The 21,084-nt window shown below is 42.3% G+C and overlaps 1 long non-coding RNA gene and 2 pseudogenes across 2 annotated transcripts; 1 reads left to right on the top strand and 2 right to left on the bottom strand.

The window, feature by feature from the left end:
• Nucleotides 1-21,084, bottom strand: part of LOC104772514 (ferric reduction oxidase 5-like) — a 63,356-nt pseudogene that overhangs the window by 8,702 nt on the left and 33,570 nt on the right.
• On the bottom strand, nt 555-1,464 carry LOC147918818 (uncharacterized). The gene is made up of 3 exons (XR_015592025.1): nt 1,302-1,464; nt 874-970; nt 555-724 (listed from the first exon to the last, which is right to left on the bottom strand). It is a non-coding gene; the product is annotated as an uncharacterized LOC147918818 (long non-coding RNA).
• LOC147918819 (alpha-humulene/(-)-(E)-beta-caryophyllene synthase-like) lies at nt 13,986-16,638 on the top strand (annotated as a pseudogene). The gene is made up of 6 exons (XR_015594023.1): nt 13,986-14,122; nt 14,714-14,993; nt 15,081-15,453; nt 15,532-15,749; nt 15,845-16,076; nt 16,160-16,638. The product of XR_015594023.1 is annotated as an alpha-humulene/(-)-(E)-beta-caryophyllene synthase-like (transcript).

Raw genomic sequence — 21,084 nt, forward strand, 5'->3', positions numbered from 1 at the left:
TAAACACATCATAAACTAGTTATTTAATAATCTGGTAAGTCGTTAAACGATCCATGAAGATTATCAAAATAGTGACCAAATGAAGTAGATGCCAACAGAACTTGTTGATCAAGTCTTTTCTTGAAGATTTTTGCTTGTTTGGAGTAAAGGTAGGTATGCAAGGAGACAAATCAAAGACAAAAAGGCCTATTTCTCACTTCGTAACGCATTAGTTGATCATTTGTCAGAAAGTTATACTAATGATAGTGTTTATAAATATGTATTTACCATTGTATCTTCTATTTATGTTTTGTAACAAAATTTTATTTTTGATAATATCATAATTTTATTAGATATTTATTTAAAATAAACTAAGTGGGTTGAATTTGTAAATTTTAAAATTAGAGGACTATATTAGAAGCTAAAATAAAATATATTTGAATAAATTTTTAAAAAAGTTAAAAATAGAGCCAACTATTGGAGCAAACCTTTGCTCTAAAAAAATAAAGCAAACTATTGGAGATGGGCTGGTCTAGTTAGAGCTTTAGAACTGGATTATTCTAGATACTTTACTATTTTATCAAGTCATATAAGATTATTTTCTCTTTTCATTTTATGATATATTATTTTTAATCGTTGTACACCATTTTGTTAAAAATCCTTCAAATAAATCCAATTGTAAGAAGTAAAAACGAACAAGAACATCGACCGAGTTTTGGTCATATTGGCGTCCCACTAGATATATCTGAGAAAGAGAAAGACCACTTATTAGGTTTATGGTGGATAATAATTAAGATAGTACTCCTTTAGTTTTCATATAACAAAAAGATTCCTTTGATCACTTTCCATAGAAAAAAGATTAATTTAGATATATTTCATATATGTATAGGGTACCATCGTCTATTCCTCTTGGCAAGCTTTTGGAACTACATGGGATGAAGTTTTTTCTTCATCGTCTTTCCGAATTTTCGTGGCGTCCCACAAGATATGTCTGAGAAAGAGAACGACCACTTATTAGGTTATGGCGGATAACTATCCACAGCCTACGTAATCCGTTAGTTTCCATATATGTATTAATGAATAGAGCAGGTACCATCGTCTTGGCAAGCTTTTGTAATTACATGCATGTGATTTTAAAAAAAATTCTTCCTTCTGATTTTTTTAGGTAAATCATATTCAATCGTTGTACACCGTTTTGTATAAAGGAATCCAATGTGATGGATATATGCAAAAGAAAACCCCCGTGAATTGAAATGCATACAAAATAGAAGGAATACATTTACAATACATTTACAGAGACATCATTTAATTAAAACACAAACCTTGTTGAAGTTGAACCTTGATTGAACCTGCAACAAAAGAAAAGCTTAAAGTGAAGGAATACGATGATGAACAGAAGAAGAATCAAGAGCAAAGAGGAAGACGGTGAAGTCGTAGAAGAAGTTGACGAAGGGGAAGAGTCAACCAGAGAAAGAAGAAGTCAACAAAAGAGGAGTTAGGCATCAAGTGTTTTGAAATAAGATGGTTAATGGGCTGCGGACTAATGAGGCCCAAAATAAGGTTGTGTAAGTGTAAGCTAACTAAATTAAGTTAAAGTAGTGTGTTAGTTAATGTCTAGTTAAGAGTCCTAGAGTTGTTGATTCACCTTGCTTGTAAGCTTGGTATTGTCTTAGTGTAATGATGTCTAAGAGTAAGATTTAGTCTAAGTAGAAACATGGTGTCTGTGTATCTAGTGAGTAGTGAGAACTACTACATATGTGTGTGTTGTGTTTGTAAGAAACTATCCTTGGATGAAATAAAAAAGATGTAGACAATTAATGTTTTTCTATCTTCTCTTACTAAACGTTAGTGTCTTTGTTTAGAACAAGAAAATAAACAAAACACAAAGAGAGTTTGACAAAAAAAAAAAAAAAACACAAAGAGAATAAAGAGAGAACAAGTTAATCTTTATTTTTTTTTTTTTTTGAATTATTAAGAGGTTCCGGACCTAGACCCGTATATTCTCTCAGACCAGGGACCAGAACATTTTATATGGTCCCCTCCCAAGAATTTTCTTGTTAATCTCTGTTTCAACAAGAAAAGAAACAGAGAGAGTAGAGAGATGGTGAACCTCTCAAGTGAAACAGAGGAAGAACCCCAAATGTCAACAAACCTACGTACCATCTTTCAACTATTTCGATAATTAGAATTAATTTGAGGGCTTTGATAAGTATGAATGAATGTTATATACAGTATGCGGTTGATGAATGGTTCCAGCGTAAAGAGTGCAAAAATAAAAGGAAAGATAATTCATATTTCATGAATCTATTGGACAGCGCAATAGTCTTTGATTTTGAAGAATAATTGAGAGGTTATGAAGATTCTAATTTTTCTTCATATTTTTGGGTTAGTGTTGTACCCACGATCTGCCATCTCGGGCAATAAGCAAAAGGGTCCATGTCGGGCTTAACTAATGGGCCAAGAGCGTATTACTGATCGGCCCATCAGGCCTGGAGGAAGAAAGTGAGCGCGGAGGTGATCCGTGTTGGTCAGCTCGCAGCTCGGGCCCGGTCAAAGATTCCCGCATTCAAGAGAATTAATTGGGTCACGCAAATCGTGCCCTATTAATTATGTATTAAGTAGATAATAAATTGGTCGGTATAAATATGTAAGGAAGGGTCTTTTGTAAAGGGTCAGAAATATTTTCCAAAAGCAGTAATACAAATTCAAATTCTCAAAACTCTCTCAATTCAGTTCGGAATTATAAACGGCGATAAGCTCCTCCACATTCAAATTACTTCGGAAGGAGAAACTAGATTTCAGTTCTCACATTTGGCGCTAGAAGGAGGGGAGTTATCGCCTGACTCTCATTAGTTCTGACTTCGCACGTAAATACACCAAGCACAACCACCGTTATGGCAACCGGCTCTCCCAATCAGGCATCCTTGGAGGTGATCCAGAAGCTCCTGCAGGACTTGTCTGAGAAATCCGACCGACAGCAAGCTGCCTCCGCCGCTCTTACTGAACGTTTTGACAGCCAGGAGGGTCAGGTCTCCGCACGTCTTGAGGAAGTCACGACGTCCGTAGCAGACCTCTCAGCCTCCCACCGCGCGTACGCCTATCGGGTCGACCTCCTGTCCTCTGACCCAAACCCACGCCGGCGTGCTTTGGATTTCTCCGGTGTGACTCCACCTTCCACCTCGCAGGTGGCAGCAACAAACGTCACCCCGGGAGATTCGTTCCCACCTCAAATCAACACGCAAACAGCGCCACCACTGGTTGGCAATGGCCGCACTCCGGTTCAGCCCGGCACCATCAGATCTTCCGAGATCCCAGTTCGTCTTCCTCTCCCTGTGGATGGAAACACTTCAACTTCGGGGTATGTTACCAATCCCGAGATCTTCCGCATGCAAAGCGAAATCCGGGACATGCGGTCTGTGATGCACAGTGCGACCACTTCAGCTCCGGATATCTCTCGAGTGATCGAGGAGTCGAGGCGAACTCCTTTTTCCGATCAAATAGCCCGGGTCCGCATCAAGGATACTGGCAAAATTAAGTTCTCTAGTTACGAAGGAAAAGGGGACCCGACCAATCACCTCAAGACTTTCTTGCTGACAGCTAGCCGGGTGGACCTCGAGCCCCACGAAGCAGACGCTGGGTACTGCAAGTTATACGCAGAAACATTTTGTGGACCGGTGCTGCTTTGGTTCGCATCTTTGGCAGCCGGCTCCATAACAAACTTCACCGAGCTGTCAACCTCGTTCGTCAAGCAGTATTCTAGCCTAATCGAAACTGCGGTGACAGATGCTCAGCTTTGGAACTTAAGCCAAAAGGCAGGAGAGTCTCTTCGGTCTTATATAAAAAAGTTCAAGGAGATCCAGGTCAAGATTCCAGGACTCTCCGACTCCACAGCCCTGGCCGCGCTTAAAAACCGCCTCTGGCATGAATCTCGCTTCCGCGAAGAGTTGTCCGTGAATCAGTTCCCAACCATTCAGGACGCATTACACCGGGCATCGAACTTGATAGTCGCAGAGGAAGACAAAATCGCCGCTGCGCAAAAGAAAAACGCTCCCCTATAGGAAAACCACGGTTCGAAGCGCCCGCTAAAAAGACTCCGCCTACGACTCCGAAGTCCGGGCCGAGCACGTTTGCAGTCACTCAATCTCCTAAAAAGAATTCTCCAAAGAATTCACCGTCCAAACCTCCATTCTCACCGCGCTCCAAGAGTGGTGTACTCCCGAGTAACAAGTGGGTCCGAGATGAGGACACGTATTGCGAGCTCCACAAAACCAACAGTCATTCCACTCGTGACTGCAAGAAGCTGATGCACCTCCTCGCAGAAAAGTACGTGGCGGGAGAAATGCCAAACGTAACAATCGAGGAGTTGGAGCAGAAACCGAAGCAGTCCGATGGCAATGAACTCCCCAAGAAAAGAATCGATGTGATAATGGGGGGATCGCGCCTCTTTCGGAACTCTGTCACTGCGATCAAAGACCATCAACGGAAGCTCAACAGCCCCCAGCCGAAGCGAGCTAAGGTTGCAGCAAGCGATCTACCTGAAGTTTCTTTTTCCGAGAAGGAAACTGAGGAGCTGAACACTCTGCACGATGACACACTCGTCATTTCGCTTGACGTGGCGAACCACGAAGTCTGCCGAATCCTAATTGACACTGGGAGCTCGGTAGACCTGATTTTCCTCGAGACGCTTGCTAGAATGGGTATCGGGAAAGAACACATCGTAGGACCGCCCTCACCTTTGGTCTCGTTCACCAGCGAGACGTCAATGTCCTTCGGTACGATCACATTACCGGTGTCTACTCAAGGAGTGGTTAAAATGGTGGAGTTCACGGTGTTCGATCGACCTGCGGCCTATAATATTATTTTGGGAACTCCTTGGCTCTACCAGATGAAAGCAGTGGCCTCGACGTACCATCAGTGCGTCAAATTTCCGACCCCACAAGGAGTACGGGAGGTTCTAGGAAGCCAAAGGACGGCGAGGAGCTATTACCTCGCAAGTCACAAGCTCCTGGTCCAATAGCAACCACAGCTCGAGGTCCCGAAGAATCCAGTTCGGAAGTAGTTAAAAGGTGACCTCACTGAGTCCATTTTCATCAATAACAAGTTTCCGGATCAAGAAATCAAGATTGGAGTGGGGTTGGGTGACGAGCTCCGGGCCAGTCTGATAACCTTCCTAAAGGAAAGGATGGCTACCTTCGCGTGGTCCGTAGACGAGATGCCCGGTATCAGTTCAGAGGTTATCTCCCATGAGCTGAATGTGGACCCAACATTCCGACCTGTAAAGCAGAAGCGAAGGAAGCTGGGTCCTGAGCGAGCTGAAATCGTTAACAAAGAGGTTGAACGTTTGTTGAAGGCAGGACAGATACGCGAAGTAAAGTACCCCGAGTTGCTCGCAAACACAGTGGTAGTCAAGAAAAAGAATGGAAAGTCACGAGACTGCGTTGATTTCACCGACCTCAATAAGGCCTGCCCCAAGGATAGCTTTCCACTTCCGCACATTGATCGGCTAGTTGAATCTACCTCGGGGCACGAGTTGATGTCTTTCATGGATGCTTTCTCTGGCTACAACCAAATCCTTATGAACCCAGACGATCAGGAGAAGACTGCGTTCATTACGCACCGCAGGACTTACTGTTACAAGGTGATGCCTTTTGGGTTAAAGAATGCGGGAGCAACTTACTAGAGACTGGTAAATCGAATGTTCGAGCACCAGCTCGGAAAGACCATGGAAGTTTACATCGAATCTGAAAATTTAAATGGAAGCCAGCTCGCATCTTGCGGATCTGAAAGTTTGCTTCGACATCTTGAATCAGTTTGGGATGAAGCTTGACCCCACGAAATGCACCTTTGCAGTCCCATCAGGGGAGCTTCTAGGGTATATCGTCACAGAGAGAGGAATTGAGGCGAATCCGAGGCAAATCAATGCTTTCTTGTCTATGAGTTCTCCTAGGACTTTACGCGAAGTGCAACGCCTAATGGACGGATCGCAGCCCTCAACCGCTTTATCTCTCGATCTACGGACAAGTGCCTCCCGTTCTACCAGTTGCTGCGAAAAGGGGGAAAAACTTTCTCGTGGGATGCAAAGTGCGAAGAGGCGTTTGCTCAGCTCAAAGCCTATCTATCTGAACCACCGGTCTTGGCTAAACCCGAGTTTGGTGAGCCGCTTTTTCTTTACGTAGCCGTCTCGGACAGTGCAGTCAGCAGAGTCTTGGTTCGTGAGGAAAGGGGGGAGCAACGACCAATTTTCTACATCAGCAAGTCATTTACTGGGGCGGAGTCCAGGTACCCTATGATGGAAAAATTGGCCCTAGCAGTAGTCACTTCGGCAAGAAAACTGCGTTCTTACTTCCAGTCCCATACAATCATAATCCTGACGACGCAACCACTACGGACGGTATTACATAGTCCGAGCCAATCCGAGAGGCTAGCTAAATGGTCTGTCGAGTTCAGTGAATACGACATCGAGTTCCGGACTCGAACTTGTGCAAAGGCGCAAGTGCTGGCTGCTTTTTTGATCGAACTCCAACTAGCCTCTTCGGTTAGCGACAATGTCGAAGCCGCATGGACGTTGTATGTCGATGGTGCTTCGTCCAAGTCGGGAGCAGGAATTGGGGTCCGCCTCACTTCCCCTACAGGCGAAGTGATCGAGCAGTCATTTCGCTTGGCTTTCAGTGCGTCCAACAATGAAGCCGAGTACGAATCCTTCCTTGCTGGTTTACGCCTTGCAGTGGGGATTGGTGTCCGAAAACTCCGAGCTTTCTGCGATTCACAGCTGGTCACCAACCAGTTTTTGGGGGAGTACGAGACAAAGGATGGTCGTATGGAGGCTTATTTATCCACAACTCGGGAACTAGTCACTAAGTTCGAGGATTTTGAAATCACTAAGATCCCACGAAGTGAAAACTCCGCTGAGGACGCTTTAGCATCTTTGGCGTCCACTTCGGATCCCGCGACGACCAGGATTATCCCCGTCGTAGTTATCCAATATCCGAGCATTCGACTAGAAAACTCAAATGTCGTCACCCGGGCAATGAAAAAGCAGCTGGCTGCAGAGGAGGCAGCTCGCAAGGCGTCTGCGGACTCTTTGCCACCGGAGGACCCAGCCCCCGTTATGCCTACTCCAATGGACGTTCACCCACCTCTGGCAGAGCTAGACGCGAGTCAAATTCCGGAACCGGCAAGCTCACCAGTTGACAATCAGGCTGTTATCCCACATGCTACTTCGCGCGGCACGAATTCTAACAGCTGCGGGGCAGATGACTGGCGGAGCCCGATCTAGGCTTACTTGGAAAAAGGGGAACTCCCAGCCGACAAATGGGCAGCTATGAAACTCAAGGTTGTCAGTGCGCGGTACTCCGTTCACAACGGAATACTTCTACGCCGAAGTGTAGCTGGTCCATATCTAATATGCGTGGCTGGTAGTGAGCCCGCGATGCTAATGCGAGCTCTTCACGATGGTCCCAATGGAAATCACTCCGGAGGTCGGACTCTGGCTTTCAAAATCAAAAGACAAGGTTACTTCTGGCCTACCATGGTCACGGACTGCGAAAGATATTCTCGAGCTTGTGAGAAGTGTTAGAAGCATGCCCCGTCAATTCATCAACCTGCCGAGCTCCTGTCTTCGGTGTCCGCACCTTACCCATTCATGATGTGGTCTATGGATATCATTGGTCCATTACATCGAGGACCAGGAGGAGTTCAGTACGTGCTCACTCTTACCGACTATTTCTCCAAGTGGGTAGAAGCGGCAGCCTATGCGAAAGTAACAAGTGACGAAGTGGAGCAGTTCGTGCTTAAGAGCATAATCTATCGCTATGGCGTCCCGTGTGAAATTATCACGGACAATGGTCCAAAGTTCATCTCCTCGAAGTTCGAAGAGTTCTGCGCGAAGTGGAAAATTTGACTCAATAAATCAACTCCTCGTTACCCACAAGGTAATGGGCAAGCCGAGGCGATGAATAAGGTCATACTTGCCAACTTGAAGAAACGGCTCGATGCTCGCAAGGGGTGCTGGCCGGACGAACTTCAGGGCGTCCTCTGGGCGATCCGAACAACACCTCGTCGGGCCACTAATGAGACACGTTTCTCCCTGGTTTACGGAGTTGATGCCGTAGTCACAGCCGATATAGATGTGCTCGGAATCCGTACCTCGCTAAACCCGCTCCGAGCTGAGGAGAATGAAGAATTCCTACAGGATACTCTCGATACAATCAACGAGCGTCGGGACCAGGCCTTGGTTTGGATCCAGAATTACCAGAACGCAGTAGCTTGGTACTATAACTCCAAAATCCGAAGCAGACCCTTGGCAGTTGGTGACCTAATCCTCCGGAAAGTTTACGAGAACACCGAGGAGCTCAATGCAGGAAAGCTGGGAATTAATTGGGAAGGACTGTACAGAATTACTGGCGAAGTCCGAAATGGAGTCTATCAGCTTGAGGACTCAGAGGGAAAACCAGTCCCGAGGTCTTAGAATTCTTTGCACCTTAAACTCTTTTACAGTTAATTTATTTGTATCGAACTACGATTTAGCTTGATCCCGATAAGGGTACGTAGGCAGCCCACTTCATGTCCAGCTATCCATATTAATAAAATTTAAAGTTTTCTTAAACTTTTTTATTAATAATGGTTCCTCAAAAAAAAAAAAAAAAAAAAAAAAAGCCGAAGTCTGACTTCGCGTATATCATTTAAGCCGAGGTTCATCTTCGCAGGTCTAACCCGAAGTTTTCACTTCGTACTCAGCTTTACTTTAAAGCTTAACCTTGCGAAAACTCTAAACCAAAGTTCTCACTTCGTACTCCACTTTACTTAGTAAAGTCAAAACTTAGTTTCTTATCTAAACCGAAGTTCTTACTTCGTACTCCACTTTACTTAGTAAAGTCAAAACTTAGTTTCTTATCTAAACCGAAGTATCCACTTCGTACTCAGCTTTACTTATTAAAGTTGGGGTGTCATCTTTTCGAACTACTTAACCGAAGTTCTTACTTCGTGTTTATTCCTGCTCATATCATCTTTTAAAACAAAAGATTGCGGAAATTAAGTTCGCATTTAAGATGACAAAACAAATTTTTTTTTTTATGGAGTGGTTACCACGACCAAAACACTCCAAAAAAAGTCTGAAAATAAGTACTACAAACAGGGGGCAACCCGTGCCAAAACAACCCCAAAACAAAAACTAAGGATTAGGAAGAACGGGATCAGACGCCGCTTCGGATAGGGCCAAGCCCATCTCTGCGAGCTCCTCTTCAGGCCTAGTGTTCGCCAGAAAATCGTCCATTCCCTGCTTTGACATTTGCCCGAGATTAGTGCTGGACTCGTCGATTGTGACGCTTAGCGGGTTCTTGCTGCACAAGAGATCGGGTGTATCTGCCAAAAGATCTGAGAATACTGAGAGGTCGAGGTCACGAGGAGCTACCTTCGAAACCTTCTCGTCCGCCTCTTCTTCATCAGCTTTCAGGAGTCCGAGCTCGGCCTCCATGTCTTGGATCTCTCCTCTGGCGATCTCCTCGATCAGCATCCGGTTCGCCCTACTCTCAGCAGCTCGGACCTGGAGCGGAGCTAGCTTCTCCCTCTCTTCGAAGGTGACCCTCACCTCCTCAACCAGAGGACGGAGAGTCCGCCTCATTGCCTGCCTCTCCTCCCTTCGCACGCTCTCAATCTCGCAGCTGTTGCCAGCTTCGAGTAGCTGATTGCAGAGCTCGATCTCGTGCAACCTGTTCTTGGCCGCCTTCGCATCCTCCGCCGCTTCGAAGTAAAGGTCTCCCGCCTTCTTCAGTTTGTCTCGGCGGTCTTCATTGGCAACCCCAAGGTCGAGCACCTCTATTTCAGCCTTCTTCATCCGCGCTCGGATTTGCTCGGCTTTCGCTACGGTGCTAGCATTCTCAGCCTCCAGCCTGGCGTACTCTTTCACCTGGGCTTCCAGGTCAGCGATCCTCTCTTGAAGAAGGTTCACCTCGGAAGATGAAGGGGAGGCGAACAATTAATCCTCGTAGGACGCCACCGAGGAGTTGAACTCGATCATTAGCTGGAAAGTCAGCTCGTCAAGAAGCGGATAAAATGATAAGAAAAAAAAAAGGGGCCAAAGGGTATTACCTCGCCGATTTTAACCGTAAAACGGAAGTAGTTCGCACGATTGACCTCGGTCATGTCAGCAAACGCCGGAATCCGAACTCCAGGCTGTACGTAGCTCCTCATTAGGTCAGCTGGGGACGCAGGGGGGACTGAAAGATTTTTGGGCAAGTCATTTCAGTCATCAACTATCGAACAGTCAAAGGTATAAACTTAAGAGCACCTCAGAAAATCTATTACCTCGGGCGAGAGGACGTTGTTCCTTCAGCGGGTTCCTCCTAGAGGAGTCCCCGGAATCTCTAGGCGGGGGGGCCTCTTTAGATCTCCTCTCTGAGGAGGGACCCCTGTCTTTCGAGCTCGGTTTATTTTGCTCATCCCCTAATGAGCCAGTCCGGGCTCGGACTTTTTCACGAGAAGAGGAGGCGGTCTCGGGCTCCTTCCTCTTCTTCGATGAATCGGTTTGCTGAGAGGAAATCTCAGCAGAGGTTTTCTTCGATGCCGGGAGGGAAGCAGCGACCTCCCGTGGCTCATCGCTAGAATCAGCAATGACAATCACGGAGGGAACCAACGGGCCAGCAGGAGCCCTAGTTGATTCTGTACCAAGCTCGGGAGAGCCAGTTGGAGGTGCGGAAGTCCCGCTCACCTCGAGAACGGAGGATCCGGAGGAATTCTTGTTAGAAAGGCGAGCTTTGCCTTCAGCAAGGGCCATCGCCATCTGTTTCTTTGCCTCTTTTTTGGTAGCTCGGCATGTCCTTTCTTCCCTATAATTCATCTCCGAAACGCTCACGGGGGTAGAACAGACTAGAGAACGTCTTCCGAGCCTCACCGTGGACTCTCTGATCATTTCGCAGGAGAAAGAATCCCAAGCAATTTGTCCATGGCTGCAGAACCTCGAGAAAAACTCCGCGAATGTTGGGCAAAGCAATCCGCGTTTGAAGTGATCTGAAAAAGAAACAGTTAAAAGGTGAGACGGAAAGTCAAGCAATACTTAACTTGGACCTAGCAAGGAACTCCATTCTACCGATTTTTGAAGTCCACTTTGATACGTGCGAACTCACGCGGTGGCCGAAAGTGAGCTCGTTAACCGGGAACAAGAAATAGGACTTCCGCCACTTTTCATCCTTCTCGGGCAGGTCGTCAAAGACCTTTAGCCCGGCAAGCGGGCTCACGTAGAGTGTGCCCTTGGTGCGACCAGTCTTCACCGTGTACACCTGGAGGAAGTCGGCCAATGACAACTGGTAGTTGAACTCCTCCCCCAGAGTTTGAAGGCACAAGACAGTCCGAACAAAGTTGGGGCACATCTGGGGAAGAGCGAAGCCCAGTTCGAACATCATCGTCACGATGAGTTCGGGAAGGGGGAATGACAGACCGCACGCAGAGAAGAATATCTCGAACGCGCAACAGTACCCCGGAGGGGGGTTCTCCGGAGACTCATGAGCCTCCGGGAATCTGATCTCGACCTCCGACGGAATCCCGGTGGATCCTCTAATCTCAGAGAGAATCGACGGCTGGTGGGGGCCGAAAACGCCCGGAATTAAGGGTTTTGCGGTTTTTCCCGATGAGGATTTTGGCAGAGACATGCTTTCCCGGTAAAAGTAGTAAGAAATAAAGGGAGAGTGAAGGATTTTCCGGCGAAAGTAAAAGAAGTTCACAGAAGGAAAGAGAGAAAATCAAAAAACGGAGAAAACACAAGCACAATTGGGGATTAAGAGTGAAAGAGAGAAGTCGACTTTACCTTTATACACGGAACCAGGGAGTAATGATTACCTGGGGAAGTGAAAGGTCTCGCACCGTTCTCTCTCTCTCTTATAGCTAACACGCCACCTAGTGGGCCCGAGGCTTGTTCGGGAAGACAAATCTCATCATTACCACGATCAAATCGTGGAGATATGGGGGATATTCAGTTTCCCAAAATCGATCGCTTGAAGGTTAAAAGTCCCCCGAACTGTTCAGCTCGGGAGACTTGGGGGGCAACTGTTGTACCCACGATCTGCCATCTCGGGCAGTAAGCAAAAAGGCCCATGCCGGGCTTGTCTATTGGGCCAAGAGCGTATTACTGATCGGCCCATCAGGCCTGGAGGAAGGAAGTGAGCGCGGAGGTGATCCGTGTTGGTCAGCTCGCAGCTCGGGCCCGGTCAAAGATTCCCGCATTCAAGAGGATTAATTGGGTCGCGCAAATCGTACCCTATTAATTATGTATTAATTAGATAATAAATTGGTCGGTATAAATATGTAAGGAAGGGGTCTTTTGTAAAGGGTCAGAAATATTTTCCAAAAGCAGTAATACAAATTCAAATTCTCAAAACTCTCTCAATTCAGTTCGGAATTATAACGGCAATAAGCTCCTCGACATTCGAATTACTTCGGAAAGAGAAACTAGATTTCAGTTCTCACAGTTAGTACTCTTCTTTGCTAGAGTCTCCTTATTACACGAGGTTTTCATGGCAAATAATGAGTGGTGTTCTGACGACAAAAGGATGAAAAAAGAAATATAGATCACTAGGCACCTCTTAAACAAGGATATTATTATTGAAATAGTTTTTTTTTTTTTTGCATCATTTTCGTTTTGATAATAACAAAGTTATTTTCTCTCATCGAATTTAAACTTTGATATTAGACCATCTTCAATGGTTTTCTCTATTTTTTTACTATATAATAGATAAACTCTATAATAGGAGTGAGTTTTACTCCAAGCCACATCTATTATCATCTCTAAAATAGAGATTGCTATTTTTTCCTCTATATATAGAGGAATTCTATTTTTTTTTTTCTCTATAAATAGTAGAGAATATAGCAATATCTATTTTAGAGGTGAGAATAGAGGTGAGTTGGAGTGAAACTCACCTCTATTATAGAATATCTCTATGATAGAAAAAAATAGAGATGTGTTGGTGATGCTCTTAGACTAGCTCAACGAGACATCGAGCATCTCCAACCCAATCCTATATTTGTCTCTATATATAGATAAAAAAATATAGCAATCTCTATTTTAGAGACAAATTTACTCCAATCTACCTCTATTCTCATCTCTAAAATAAAGATTGCTATATTTTCTTTATATATAGAGGAAAAAAATAACAATCTCTATTTTAGAGGTGGGTTAGAGTAAAATTCTTTTTTATTAGAGCATATCCAATGGTCCTCTATTTTTGCCTCTATACTCTATTATAGAGTAATTTTTGCTCCAATCCATCTCTATTTTCACCTCTATAATAGAGATTGCTAATTTTTTCTCTATATATAGAGGAACTCTATTTTTTCCTCTATAAATAGAGTTGAACTATTTTATTTGCAAAGTAGTCGTCTTAATCTTTAAGTTTTTTATTTATGACCAAAATAAATAAAATAAGTATTTTTAAGAACTAATAATATAAATTGAAGTGTAAATATTTATTCTAAATAGTGAGACTACCATTTGCAAAAGATAATTTTATGAAAGTGTTACAAAATTTAAAGTAAAATGGGTTAGTTTGCAATTTTTATAAATAAAAGGTGTTAATTATGAAATAAAATAGTATCTATTTAGAATGTTCTTTTATAGAAGAATAAATAGGGAAAATCATTGGAGTAAAACTCATCTCTATTATAGAGATAAAATAAGAAAAACTATTGGAGATGGTCTTATAGAGTTACTCTATTTTTTAGAGATAAAAGTATAGGAATACAAACGAAAGAAAAGTAATAAAATAAATAAAAGCTTATTAAAACTCTCGTTTTAGAGACAAATGTCCTTTTTCTAATGGCAACAATTAATTAAAAAAAAATATTATTTTAATCGTATATATATTTTGTCAATTTTCCTAGGAAAATGAATAGAGTTTACAAGGTTATAAGCCAAAAAAGTAAAGACCACTCATCAGTTTATATGGTGGAAAATTGTCCTATGCCAAAACATCTTGGACTTGTTATCGCAATGTATATCTATATATGTATGTACCACAAGTGAGTAATCATAGTAAGAAACTCATTCATTCTCCTACCTGAAACTTTTAGCATGGGGAGTGACATCCACCGTCCACTAGCTGATTATCCTGCAAACATCTGGAAAGATCCCTTAACCACTTTCTCAAAGTCTGACCTCGTACGTATATATATCATTTTCATGTTATAATTAATTATTTCATGCAGTATTAACTATTTGTAGCCTACTGTGATTTCTTAAAACTCATGTATACCCGATTATTTCTTTGCCATATAGGGAGCCGTGCCTACATGGTGGAAAAAGAAACACTCACATACGGTCTCTAATTTTGTAGAAAGTTTAACAAATCATATTTTTGTTAATAGTTTTTGTTTATGGAAATTTAAAACTAGTGATAATGGAATATAGTGAATATAGAGTAATACTGCAATATATAGGATCTATAAATACTGATACAACGGCAAGATAGGATTGCTGCATATTAATATTTTCTTATATTAATTAGATATCACATTTTTATACCACAGTTTATTTAAAATTCATATAATCACCAAAACTATTTTTTGTTGTTGATAGTGACACAATACTATGCCCATCTATTTTTCTGTAACTTTTTATGAAAGATTATTTTATACCTTTGATTTATGAAGTATTAAAAGTGTTATACTTTTATAAATTATTTCAAAGATGAAACTATCTTTTTTCTTTTTGCCTACGGCCTCTAAATCTCGGGCACGGCTCTGGATATAGGGTACTGACACGTTAAAAGAGAAGCATGCTACGCTAAAGGAGGTTGTAAAGGAATCGTTTATGTCTTCGAAAGCGAATCCGATAGAGCACATCAAATACATAGATGCTTTATGCCGCCTTGGTGTCTCTTATCACTTTGACAAAGATATTGTAGAGCAGTTGGATAAGTTATTTGATTGTCCTGACTTTAATCAGACGATAAGACAAGACGGATGCGATTTGTACACGGTTGGAATACTTTTCCAAGTTTTCAGGCAGTTCGGCTTTAAACTTTCTGCTGGTAATTAAAAATACTTTAAAATATATGAATGAACAACACTTTTCATGGTTTTCATTCAACTCAAAATTTTCATTTATTTACCTCAAGATGTGTTTGAGAAGTTCACGGACAAAAATGGGAAGTTCAAAGGACACTTGGTGGCCGATGCAAACGGGATGTTAAGTTTGTATGAATCTGCACAATGGGGCACTCACGGAGAAGACATTATTGATGAAGCTCTCGCTTTCTCACGCGCTCATTTAAAAGAAATTACGTCTCGATGTAGCCCCCATCTCGCAGTACGCATCAAGAATGCCCTGAAACATCCATACCACAAGGGCATCTCAAGGATAGAAACAAGACAATATATCTCGTACTACCAGGAAGAAGAGTCGTGTGACCCAACAATACTTGAGTTTGCAAAGATAGATTTTAATTTGCTGCAAATATTACACCGTGAAGAGCTTTCTTTTGTAGCAAGGTAACTATCATGGCCACTCAATACATATACACATAATTGTCTTGCATGGATTGTTGAACTTCTTTTATAATATTTAAGGTGGTACCATGAAATGGAGATTGAATCTAAAATAACATACACAAGGCATAGGATAACAGAGGCGTACTTGTGGTCACTTGGAGCATACTTCGAGCCTCAGTATTCTCAAGCACGATTGCATTAGCTACTGCACTAATCTTATTCACAGCACTTGATGATACGTATGATGCATATGGAACAGTGGAGGAACTTGAGCTTTTCACAGATGCAATGGAAAAGTACCACATTTGTTGATATATATAAACTTAATGTGTATTGTAAAGTTTGTTTTTTTCTATGGTCTTGACTTATAAGATATATGGCTTTATCGCAGGTGGCTTCCCGCTGCTCCTAATGGGATGACAGATGTCGCGAAACTTCAGCTTGATGAGTATAAAGAGAATGCAATATTGACTTCAGCTTACTATGCCTTGATAGCCGTGACATTCGTGAGGATGACAGATGTCGCGAAACTTGATGCTTTTGAATGGTTAAGCTCACATCCTAAAATTAGGGTAGCTTCTGAGATGATCTGTAGATTTACAGATGACGTTTCCAGCTACGAAGTGAGAACAATTTAAGTTTGGAATCCTAACTATGTATGTACGTATTTCTCAAACTGAATACGTTTGGTATTTTGTAATTGCAGTATGAACACAAACGGGAGCATGTAGCGACTGGAATTGATTGTTATATGAATCAATTTGGTGTTTCCAAGGAAATAGCAGTGGAAGAAATGAAAAACATTGTTTCAAATGCATGGAAGGACTTGAACCAAGAGATAATGAGGCCTCATGCGTTTCCTTTCCCTCTTTTGATGCGAGTTTTTAACCTTTCCCGTGTCATCGATGTATTCTATAGGTACCAAGATTCTTACACCCACCCCGAGTACTTGAAGGCACACATCGTTTCTTTGCTCGTTGAAAGTATACCTATTTGAGAATGTTATTCGGATGAATTGCACAATGATGGTCGGATTGTCATTTTTATTTCTGTTGTATGTTTATATGTATTTCTGGTAATAAATCCATTATTTCTCTTTGTTTTTGTACTTTTGTTGGTGAATCCATTGTTGTATCATGTATGTTTATTTGTATTTCTCGTAGTAAATCCATTTCTATTCGTATATTTACTTTTGTTGGTAAATCCATTTATATATATTTGAATTAGAATGTGCATGACTCGATTTCTTAAGTTACGGTAGTAACTTATGTATATGGTGTTTCTTGCATTCGAAAACCTCAAGACTTATGCCTCCACCATGTTTTCCTAATAAATATTTCGTATATCATGAGTATTATTTATGTGTAATTTATCAATTTTAGTGGTAACAGTTGACGAATTCTAGCTAAATCCGCTTGTTTTTACTTTTTAGTTATTATATGGATTTGTTTTAGTAAATCTATCACAAATTGAACTGCTTGAATTCGTCAAAACATGGTATATTAAATTCCCACAAGATTTAGGATATTGTTGTAAATTGGAGAGTTTAGGGAGTAAATCTCTTAGGTTATTATTGATAGGAATTGAGGTTACAACAAGTATATATAGGGATTACAAGGACCTAAGCTAAACCGACATAGAACTAAGGATCGCCGACGGGCTTCGGCTGATGGGCCTAATGCGCGCGGACCAAGTATGGCCGATAGGCCGAGTATGGACGGACTGGATAGTGGGCCGGTCGATGGAGTCCACTAAGTGTTTTACAACACTCCCCCTTGGACGATATGACCGTGCCTATGTTGGACGGGATCGCAGCAATGTGCTTAGGGGATGCTGCCTCATTAAAACCTTACCAGGAAAACCCATTGGGAAAAAACCTTAGTGAAGGAAAAAGAGTACAGCACACATTGCTCCCCCTGTTCCAAACATCACTCCAAGTCCTTAAGCCTCCGCATTCCAATCTGGTGCGTGAGCTTCTTGAATGTTGTTGTCGGTAATGCCTTGGTGAAGAGATCGGCTGAGTTGTCACATGACTGAACTTGCACCACTTGAACTTCTCCGGCCTTTTGTAGTTCATGTGTGTAGAAGAACTTCGGCAGGATGTGCTTTGTCCGATCTCCCTTGATGTAACCTTCTTTGAGTTGTGCGATGCAGGCTGTATTGTCTTCGTAGATGACCGTTGCTGATTTGTCTGTGTCCATACCACTGTCTGTCCGAATGTGCTGAGTCATTGACCGCAACCAAACACACTCACGGCTGGCTTCATGCATGGCTAGGATCTCCGCGTGATTTGAGGATGTGGCTACTAGAGTCTGCTTCATAGAACGCCAAGAGATCGCTGTACCACCGTGTGTAAACACATAACCTGTTTGTGACTTTCCATTATGTAGATCGGACAGATAACCTGCATCAGCAAAACCAACTAAACCTTCTTTGTTATGGTTAGTGTAAAATAAACCAAAGTCTGTCGTTCCCTGTAGGTAACGCAGAACATGTTTTATACCATTCCAGTGCCTTATGGTCGGACAAGAACTGTATCTTGCCAGAAGGTTTACTGCGAAGCATATGTCAGGTCTAGTGTGGCTAGCCAAGAACATTAATGCTCCTATAGCACTGAGGTAAGGCATTTCAGGACCAAGAATTTCTTCATTGTCCTTCTTAGGAGCAAATGGATCTTTATCCACTTGCACACTTCTCACAACCATTGGGCTAGTCAATGAGTGAGATTGCTCCATATTAAATCTCTTGAGTACCTTTTCTGTGTATGCCTTTTGATGCACAAGGATCCCATTGTTTATGTACTCAAGCTGCAACCCCAAACAGAATTTTGTTTTGCCTAGGTCTTTCATCTCAAACTCTCTTTTGAGATATTCTACTGTTTGGGCGATTTCCCCAGAGGTTCCAAGGATGTTTAAATCATCCACATATACTGCTATTATCACAAATCCCTTATTCGCGAATTTCTTTATGAATATACAGGGACTGATCGGGTCATTCCTATAACCTTCCTTGGCCAAATATTCACTTAGCCGGTTATACCACATTCGACCACTCTGTCTCAGTCCATAAAGCGATTTGTCTAGCCTTATGCAGTACTGGTCTCTAGAACCCTTCTTATCTTTGAGTTCTATACCCTCTGGTAATCTCATGTAAATTTTATTATCCAGTGGACCGTATAGATATGCAGTTACAACATCCATTAACCGCATATCTAAACTTTCTCTTATGGCCAGACTTATTAGATATCTAAAAGTCGTTGCATCCATCACAGGGGAGTAGGTCTCCTCATAATCTATTCCAGGTCTTTGAGAGAATCCTTGTGCTACGAGCCTTGCCTTGTATCTGACAATCTCGTTTCTCTCATTTCTCTTTCTCACAAAGACCCATTTGTGTCCAACTGGTTTAATATCTGGTGTTATCCTTAAGGTCGGACCAAACACACTTCTCTTCTTTAAAGAGTTTAGCTCCATATCAATGGCTTCTTTCCATTTAAGCCAATCTTTGCTTTGTGTACACTCTAGTATAGATGTGGGCTCATGATCCTCATTTATGTCAAGTGCTACCTTGTATGCAAATATATCATCAATGTCGACATCCTTTCGGTTCCATTGTATTCCAGACATAATATAGTTTATTGAGATCTCATTGTTGTCAACTCCTTCAGGCTCTTGAGGTTCAGCGTCCTGAGCCTCATCAGGTGCCGTAGGAGTTTCTGTGACAACGTCTGGCTTTTCTGTAATTCCCTTAGCCTCGGTCTGTTTTGCACTCTTTGTTTTCCGAGGATTCTTATCTTTGGAACCTAATGGTCTACCCCGTTTCAAACGTGGCATAGACTCTGTAGCAACTTGATTATTGTGTTCCTTGTGAACATCAATACGTACTGGTGCATTGCAAGCTGGTATGTACGATTTTGTAACTCTCTTTGGGTCAGCAAAGGAATCTGGCAATTGGTTAGCTAGCTGTTGAAGATGTATAATCTTCTGAACTTCTGCATCACATGTTATAGTTCGAGGATCTTGCCATTCTAAGGATGTTTGATTCCATGTCAGTTCTTTGCCCAGCTTGCTGGTCTCCCCACCTAGCATAGGGAATTCGGACTCAATAAATTGACAGTCCGCGTATCTGGCCTTGAACAGGTCTCCTGTCAGTGGCTCGAGATACCTTATTATGGTGGGAGACTCATACCCCACGTATATTCCCATTCTCCTCTGTGGTCCCATCTTTGTTCTCTGTGGTGGAGCAATTGGTATATAAACGGCACAACCAAATGTCTTAAGATGGGATAAGTCTGGCTCTTGACCCGATAGGAGTTGGGATGGGGAATATTTGTGTTCACTAGATGGCCTGATGCGTATGAGTTCTGCTGCATGTAAGACTGCGTGTCCCCAAGCCGACACAGGAAGCTTCGATCGCATTAATAATGGTCGAGCTATCAATTGTATTCGTCTAATGAAGGATTCAGCTAATCCGTTTTGTGTATGTACATGTGCCACAGGATGTTCCACACTCACCCCCATGGACATACAGTAATCATTAAACGCTTGGGATGTAAATTCACCAGCATTGTCTAGACGTATAGTCTTAAGTGGAAAGTCTGGAAAATGTGCTCTTAATCGAATGATTTGAGCTAAGAGCTTAGCAAATGCTAAGTTTCTCGTGGATAACAAGCATACGTGGGACCATCTGGTTGATGCATCTATCATCACCATGAAATATCGAAATGTCCCACTAGGTGGGTGTATTGGCCCACATATGTCACCTTGTATCATTTCCAGAAAATGCAAAGTCTCTCTTGTGACTTTTACTGGTGATGGTCTTACAATAAGTTTCCCTTGTGCACATGCCACATGTGAGATTCTTAGGGAGAACTTTTCTTTCTTTAAGGTTGTGCCCTTTTGAACTCTTTATCAATTTACGCATCATGTTAGTTCCCGGATGGCCAAGCCGGTCATGCCATAAAGTGAAACTTTCTTTGTATATTTTGTGCTTAGCCAAATTGGCTTCTATCATGTTAATCTTAGCATGGTATAGACCAGAGGCTAAGGCAGGTATAGTCTCTAGGATCTTCTTTTGTCCTTTCACATTTTCTGTAATGTAGAGGAACTCTTTAGATCCTTCACCCTTGGTTTCAATATGAGAACCATTTGACCTTATGTCTTTAAAGCTCAATAAGCTTCTCTTAGAGCTAGGTGAGTATAGAGCATCACATAACTCAATATGAGTTCCGTTAGGTAACAATATGTGTGCTTGGCCGTAGCCTTCTATAAGATTTGCTATACCCGCAATTGTATTAACATTTGCACTTTTTAGTATAAGATTTATAAAATATCTCTTATCTTTTAGTATGGTGTGGCTGGAGCCACTATCCACTACTAGTTCACTCATGTCCTCGGCCATGTCTATAAATAGGACAAGAATTTCGGATTTTAATAGAACAATTTATAATAAAATCCATTGAATTTAAATCAAAGCAATTATCCATTACATTAAAAGGAAATTAAATCATAAAGCATAGAAAATAAACCAAAATAAATTTGAAATTCATTCAACATCTTTGAGGCAGTCGGAAGTCTCATATCCTAGCAAATCATCATTCTCATGATCGAAGTCTCCTTCATCATCGATGTGTAC

Source organism: Camelina sativa, chromosome 20 (assembly GCF_030686135.1).
Source record: "Camelina sativa cultivar CO46 ecotype springtype chromosome 20, ASM3068613v1".
Classification (NCBI taxonomy): domain Eukaryota; kingdom Viridiplantae; phylum Streptophyta; class Magnoliopsida; order Brassicales; family Brassicaceae; genus Camelina; species Camelina sativa.